This window comes from Lithobates pipiens, unplaced genomic scaffold, assembly GCF_037356315.1.
Source record: "Lithobates pipiens isolate NorthernLeopardFrog02 unplaced genomic scaffold, aLitPip1_a1.2 Scaffold_22, whole genome shotgun sequence".
NCBI lineage: Eukaryota > Metazoa > Chordata > Amphibia > Anura > Ranidae > Lithobates > Lithobates pipiens.
This window is the reverse complement of record NW_027507784.1, coordinates 198,488,887-198,496,825: the sequence shown is the minus strand read 5'-3', so window position 1 is coordinate 198,496,825 and position 7,939 is coordinate 198,488,887.

Here is a 7,939-nt window from a genome sequence, read left to right as displayed (position 1 = left end):
GCTCCTTCCAGTAGATACATCCATTCCTCCAGGGCAGCTTTGATGGCAAGTAGTTCTCGATCTCCGACATCATCATTTCTCTCCACTGCATGAGAAGAAAGCTATGGGGTGAATTAAGTCCTTGAGATATTTTCCTTGTGACACAACTGCCCCTACAGCATTCTCCGAAGCATTGAAAAGGAGGAGGATAGAGCATGGTGGGAGCTGCTAGTGAACAGTAGGGATGAGCTTTGTGTTCGAGTCGAACATACGTTCGACTCGAACATCGGCTGTTCGTCCGTTCGGCGAAGTCCGAACATTTTGGTCCGTTCGCGCCAAATTCGTGTGGCGCTCACGGCCCACAATGCACTGCGATGGCGCAGTGCATTGCTGGCTCATGATTGGCCAAGCATGCACTGTGACCCCGCATGCTTGGCCAAGCGCAGGGCCAGCAGCGAGGAGAGCCATGATTGGCCACAGGCAGGATGCCTGTGGCCAATCATAGCTCAGGCTGTGTAGTGCACGCCCCACACTATATAAGGCCGCCAGCGCGGCGGCCTTGTGTAGTGTGTTGACGTCTGAAGCAGTGGGTGTTCTGTGTACCTTCAACACAGTACACACCGATCGTTTTCGGACGATTTTCGATCTTGCTGTTGTGTAGTGGTTGTTGTCTGCGTGCCCTGACCGCAGTATACACCGCTATATTCACCTCACCTATATAGCTAATGATCTATCTTTTATAATAGAGCTTGCAGTCAGTAGTGTTAGGAGCTTGTGCGTGCTGTCTGCGTGCTCTGTACCCAGTACATACCGCTATATCCACCTACATAGCTCTTCTCTATTTGAGACCACTTGCCATCTGCAGGAGTTATTGGAAGTTGTGTGTGCCTCCAGCACAGCACAGTATACATCTGTATATACCCCTTTATCTCTGGTGTTCTATAATAAAGGCATCTGCACAAGTTAGTGGGTGTTGTGTGCCTCTAGCACAATATACACTACCCAACTGCTTTTTTACCCAACTCCCTTCAGGCCATTACCATGTCTGGAAGGCCAGCAAGGAGAAGCAGACAGGCGCGAGCCGATAAAAGAGGGCAAGCAGGCTCTGTGTCTAGACATCTTGAGCCGCAACATGCCAACGACTTGGTAGAGTGGATGACCAAGCCCTCTTCATCCTCCTCATCCTCTCTCACCCAGTCTCAGGGTACTAGCAAAGCAGCTGCCAACGCATCGTCTTCCCTCCTCTCAATGTCATCATCAGTGACTCCTTCCCTAGACCCACCGCGTCCTCCTGAGGAGTCTCCTGAACTCTTTGAGCACAGTGTTGGGTACATGCTCCAGGAGGATGCCCAGTGTTTTGTGGGCTCTGATGATGACACTCAGCTAGAGGAAGGCAGTAGCGTGAGCGCAGAGAGAGGGGATGCTCAAGAAGGACAGCAATCTGGCAGTCATGTTCCACAAGCTGCAGCATACTGCCAGGTTTGCTACAGCGATGAAGAGGGAGGGGATGATGAGGGCACTGACTCCACATGGGTGGCTGGAAGGAGAGAGGAGGAGGAGGAGGAGGAGGAGGAGGCACATGTCCAACGAGGCAGGATGCCCTCCGGGGGCCAGCTTAGGGGCAGCACACCGACTGAATCACACCGCAGAGCTCCGCCTGTGCAGGGCGCTGCCTCTGCGCGTTATTCTAAAAGTTCTTTGGTGTGGGCCTTTTTTGAGACGAGTGCATCCGATCGCACCGCTGCTATTTGCAACATATGTCTCAAGCGTATCTCGCGTGGCCAAAACATCAGCCGCTTGGGCACCACATGCTTGACCAGACATATGTTGACCTGCCATGCAGCTCGTTGGCAAGCGTACCTCAAAGACCCACACCAAAGAACAAAGCGGACCTCTCCTTGCTCCTCATCAGCTGGCATCTCCAACCCCACTAGACCTTCAGTCCTCTCTGAAACCTGCTCTGAGAGGAATGAAGGTGTAGAATTAGGTGTGTCACAGCCAAGTGCTTCGGGAACTCTGCTAGCGGTACACCCACGTCCGATTATAGCAGGCAAATGTCCCTGCCCCAGCTGCTGGACCGGCGAAAGAAGTTCACTCCCAGCCATCCACATGCCCAGCGGTTGAATGCTAGCTTGGCTAAATTGCTAGCACTTCAACTGCTGCCTTTTCAGTTGGTAGACTCGGCCTCCTTCCGTGAGTTTGTACAATGTGCGGTTCCTCAGTGGCAGGTCCCCAAACGCCACTTTTTCTCACGGAAGGCGATTCCGGCTCTCTACCGGCATGTGGAAGGCAATGTCCTTGCCTCGCTGGACAGGGCGGTCAGCGGTAAGGTGCATATTACCGCTGACTCATGGTCCAGCAGGCATGGACAGGGACGTTACCTGTCTTTCACGGCCCATTGGGTCACTCTTCTGGCAGCTGGGAAGGATGCAGGACAAGGTGCAGTAGTGTTGGAGGTTGTTCCGCCACTACGCCTCCAAAATGCTACTATTGGTTGTGACACACCTCTCTCCTCCACCCCCTCCTCTTCTTCTTCCTCCATGGCCTCTTCCAGTGCTCTGTCCTCAGAACCAGCGGTGCTTTGTAGGCGTTCCAGGGGCTACACAAGTAAGCAGGCAAAACGATGTCATGGCGTGCTTGCGCTGGTTTGTTTGGGGGACAGGAGCCACACTGGGGCGGATGTTTTGTCAGCTCTGCAGGGGCAGGCCGAGAGGTGGTTGACGCCACGCCAGCTTAAGCCAGGAATGGTGGTTTGTGACAATGGCACCAACCTCCTCTCCGCCCTCCGACAGGGACAACTGACCCATGTGCCCTGTGTAGCTCACGTCCTTAACCTGGTGGTGCAGCGGTTCTTGGGCAGGTACCCACCCACGGATCCTAAAAGAATTGAGCTCTGTAATTTCAGAGCCATTGTATCTAATTTTTAGGGACTCATTAATGACGGGAATAGTCCCACTGGATTGGCGCAGGGCGAACGTGGTGCCTATATTTAAAAAGGGATCAAAGTCTTTACCAAGTAACTATAGACCTGTTAGCTAAACTTCTATAGCTGGGAAGATACTGGAGCGTTTAATAAAAGACCACATCGACGAGTTCTTGCTGAACAAAAACACTTTAAGCAACAGACAACATGGATTCATGAAATACAGAAGTTGTCAGACAAATCTGATTTCTTTTTATGAGGAGGTAAGTAAAACCTTGGACAGAGGGGTGGCGGTGGACGTGGTATACTTGGATTTTGCAAAAGCATTCGATACAGTTCCCCACACACGGCTCATGTGTAAGGTAAAGTCTACAGGTTTGGAAATATCAGTTTGTAAATGGATAGAAAATTGGCTAGAAGACAGAATTCAGAGAGTAGTGGTTAATGACTCTTACTCTGAATGGTCTAAGGTTATCAGTGGTGTACCCCAAGGTTCAGTGTTGGGACCCTTACTTTTTAACATCTTTATAAATGATATTGGGTCTGGGATCAAAAGTAATATTTCTGTCTTTGCAGATGACACCAAGATATGCAGTGGAATAACGTCTTTACAGGATGTCTCCAATTTACAAGCCGACCTCAATACACTGTCTAATTGGGCGACTATGTGGCAGATGAGGTTTAATGTTGATAAATGTAAAGTTATGCACTTGGGGCCTAAGAATATGCATGCATCATACATGCTAGGGGGAGTACAACTGGGGGAATCCATAGTGGAGAAGGATCTGGGGGTTTTGGTAGACCATAAGCTCAATAACAACATGCAATGCCAAGCTGCTGTTTGCAAAGCGAGCAAAGTTCTTTCTTGTAGTAAGAGAGGTATGGACTCCAGAGAAAGAGATATAATTTTGCCCCTGTTCAAATCATTAGTAAGACCTCACCTGGAATATGCCGTTCAGTTTTGGGCACCAGTTCTCAAAAAGGATATCGGGGAACTGGAGAAAGTGCAGAGAAGGGCAACCAAACTGATAAGAGGCATGGAGGAACTCAGCTATGAGGAGAGATTAGAGGAACTAAATTTATTCACTCTTGAGAAGAGGAGATTAAGGGGGGATATGATCAACATGTTCAAATACATTAGGGGTCCATATAGTGAACTTGGTGTTGAGTTGTTCTCTGTACGGTCAACCCAGAGGACACGGGGGCACTCTTTACGTCTAGAGGAAAAGAGATTTTATCTTCAAGTACGGAAAGGTTTCTTCACAGTTAGAGCTGTGAAAATGTGGAATAGACTCCCGCCAGAGGTGGTTCTGGCCAGTTCAGTAGACTGCTTTAAGAAAGGCTTGGATACTTTCCTGATGGTACATAATATAACTAGGTACTAACATAGGTAAAGTTGATCCAGGGAAAATCCGATCGCCTATTGGGGGATCAGGAAGGAATTTTTTTTTTCCCCTGCTGTAGCAAATTGGAGCATGCTCTGCTGGGTTTTTTTTTTCGCCTTCCTCTGGATCAATTGTGGGCATAAAATTGGGTATCTGGATTGTACGATTATTTTTTATTTTATTTATTTGTTTTTAAGGTTGAACTGGATGGACTTGTGTCTTTTTTCAACCTGACTAACTATGTAACTATGTAACTATGTAACCCCGGCTTACAGGATGTCCTGAAGCAGGCCAGGAAAGTCTGTGTGCATTTCTGCCGATCATTTAATGCCTGTGCTCGGCTGGCTGAGCTCCAAAAGGAGTTGAACCTGCCCAAGAACCGCCTTATATGTGACATGCCCACCAAATGGAACTCAACGTTGGCCATGCTGCAGCGGCTGCACACGCAGCAGAGGGCCATCAATGAGTACCTGTGCGACTACGGCACCAGGACAGGGTCAGGGGAGCTCAGTTTTTTTTCACCACGCCAGTGGGGCATGATCAGGGATGCATGCACTGTCCTGTCACCGTTTGAGGAGGCCACAAGGATGGTGAGCAGTGACAGTGCATGCATCAGTGACACTGTACCTCTTGTCCACCTCTTGGAGCATACGCTGCGTGGAATAATGGACAGGGCACTTGAGGCAGAACAGAGGCAGGAAGAGGAGGACTTCCTTGCCTCTCAAGGCCCCCTTTATCCAGACAGTGTTCCTGCTGTGCCACCCATCACACAGGAAGAGGATGAGGAGGAGGAAGAGGGGGAGGAGGAGGAGGATGATTGTGTCAGCATGGAGGTGGAGGCTGGCACTCAGCATCAGCAGCAGCAGCAGCAGCAGTCTTGTAGGGATGATTTGCAGTCCCAAGAAACACGTGGACTTGTACGTGGCTGGGAGGAGGTAGCTGCGGATCATGTTGTCCTTAGTGACCCAGAGGACTCCGGACCGAATGCCTCAGCTAACCTACGCTGCATGGCCTCCCTGATCCTGCAAAGCCTGCGGAAGGATCCTCGTATTCTTCAGATCAAGGAGAGGGACCATTACTGGCTGGCCACTCTCCTTGATCCACGGTACAAGGGTAAGGTTGCCGACCTTATCTTGCCATCGCAGAGGGAGCAGAGGATGAGTGTCAGGAAGATCCTCCTCACGGACGTCTGAGCGGCGAAAGTCGCAGAAGATCTTTTGCCCAGTTTCAGGAGCGTTACCGCGATCAGCGGTGCGCGCGTGCGCGTGCACGCGGGTGCGCGCGCGGCCGTTTGACGCAAATTGGCGCCAATAGCGCTATTTAAACTGGAGCCATGCTTCAGTGCTTTGCTGCCTGATCAACAGCGTTCCTGTGCTTCCTGGTGATCCGTATCTGAACCTGAACCTGTACCTGTACCTATACCTGTACCTGTATCCTGATCCGTATCGAACCCGGCTTGTTCCCGACTCTGCTGTTTGCTGCCTGCCTCCCGACTTTGGCTTTGTACCCGACTACTCTTCTGGATTCCGTTTCTGTACCTGATCTGCCCGCCTGTGCCTGACCTGGACTGTTACACCATCCGTCAACTGTAAGTTGCTTGCTGTTGTACTACAGGACACCTCCCAGTCCTCCGCAATATTTGGCTGTACTCCTTCTGCGTTTGTAGCCTTCTACCTCTGGCCGCAGACTACTGGACTCTTCCACTTCCGCTTATCTATTGCACCTGCATCCGTTGTTGGACTACAATACCCCTCCGTTGTTTGTCACTTCCTGCAATCACTTGTATGCCGTTGCTGGACTACAGGAACCCTTCTGCTGTCTGCTGGACCTTATCTCACCTTTGCCTGCATTCTGACACCGGACTACAATACACCTCCTCCTTCAACGGTCTTCTGCCTCTGCCACCTGCTATCCAGTCAGGCACTTGTACCCCTCTGTGCTCCTGAGCCCCTGTCACCACTACCAGGGTCTCTCGAGTCAGAGGTCTACGAGAGGCCACTCCCTGCACTCCGGGCTCTGCTTAAAGGTACGTGACAGTATCAGGCAGCCATGTCTGAGCCCACGCAGGGAGATTCGGCCATGGATGATTTATGCTGTCATCTTGCTGGACTTACCCAGGCTGTTAAATCTCTACAAGAAGGCTATTCTCGGTTGGAAGAGCGTGTCCAGGTCTTATCTACCACAGGCCCTACCGTGTCGGGAACTTCTTCTGTGCCATCAGTGGTTATGTTGCCCCCTGAACCCAAGGTCCCAACCCCGGAGAGGTTTTCGGGAAATCGCAGCAAGTATAGAGCTTTTCGCAATGCCTGTGAACTATTTTTTGCACTTCAACCCAGAACTTTCTCTCTAGAATCCACTAAGGTGGGTTTTGTTATCTCCCTCCTACTGGGTGAGCCCCAGGCTTGGGCCCACCGCCTTTTGGAGCAAAAGGAAGCCTGCCTTAATAACCTGAATACCTTTTTTCAAGCCATGGGTTTGCTCTATGAGGATCCTCAACAGGCGGCCACAGCGGAAGCAGCTTTATATTCTCTTCAGCAAGGCCGCAGAGCGGCAGAGGACTATGCGTCTGAATTTCGGCACTGGAGTTCCGATACTACCTGGAACGATGCTGCTCTGCGATACCAGTTTCGCATGGGACTCTCTGAACCTCTAAAGGATGAATTGGCCCGGGTGGGTGTTCCAGCAACTCTTGAAGCCCTTATCAACCTCTCCATCCAGATAGACAGACGCTTGAGAGAACGGAGAACAGAACGCACTGCCGGGCCGTCCCGACCAGTCTGGATGTTACCCCGTGTACCTAATCCCCCTGCACATCCTGCTGCTGACACGCCTGAACCCATGCAACTGGGCTTACTTAGACCAACGCTCACCACCGAGGAACGACAACGCCGGCAGCTCAACAATCTGTGTCTTTACTGTGGGGAACCCGGACATTACGTGAGATCCTGTCCTGCCAAATTCCGTAAGCATTCTTCTGTATTTTCTCCTGTTTTACCTGCTGTGCCTAGTAATGCTACTCACCTGGCTGTTCCCGTCTCTCTTCAGCTACCCGGAGGGAACATTCAAGTCCCCGCAATAGTTGATTCTGGAGCGTGCAGTGGATTTATGGACTTATCGTTTGCCCAAAAGTTCCAAGTGCCCTTACGGCCCAGGGTGAAGGGGTTGTCTGTACACCTTGCCGATGGGTCAGCTATCAAATCAGGACCGGTGACACAGGAGACATGTCCTTTGACTGCTACTATTTCCGGTAACCATCAGGAACAACTCTGCCTGGACATTATTGAATCTCCCCTTTTCCCTATCATACTGGGTATGCCCTGGCTCCGGGCACACAACCCGCAAATAGACTGGTCCACCGGAAACATTTACTTTTTCTCTCCCTACTGTCGTCAACACTGCTTCCAAGAATCAATTAAGGTCTCACCCCATTTAATGTGTATGGAGACCGACGTTGAGACGCGCCAGCACGTTCCTGAGGCCTACCATGACTTCTTGGACGTGTTCAGCAAGAAGGGGGCAGAAACACTTCCCCCTCATAGACCCTACGATTGCCCAATTGAGATCCTTCCCGGAGCCGAAATCCCTTTCGGGAGAATATTTCCCTTAACAGAAGTGGAATTGGAGACTCTCAGGACTTACATTGATGACAATT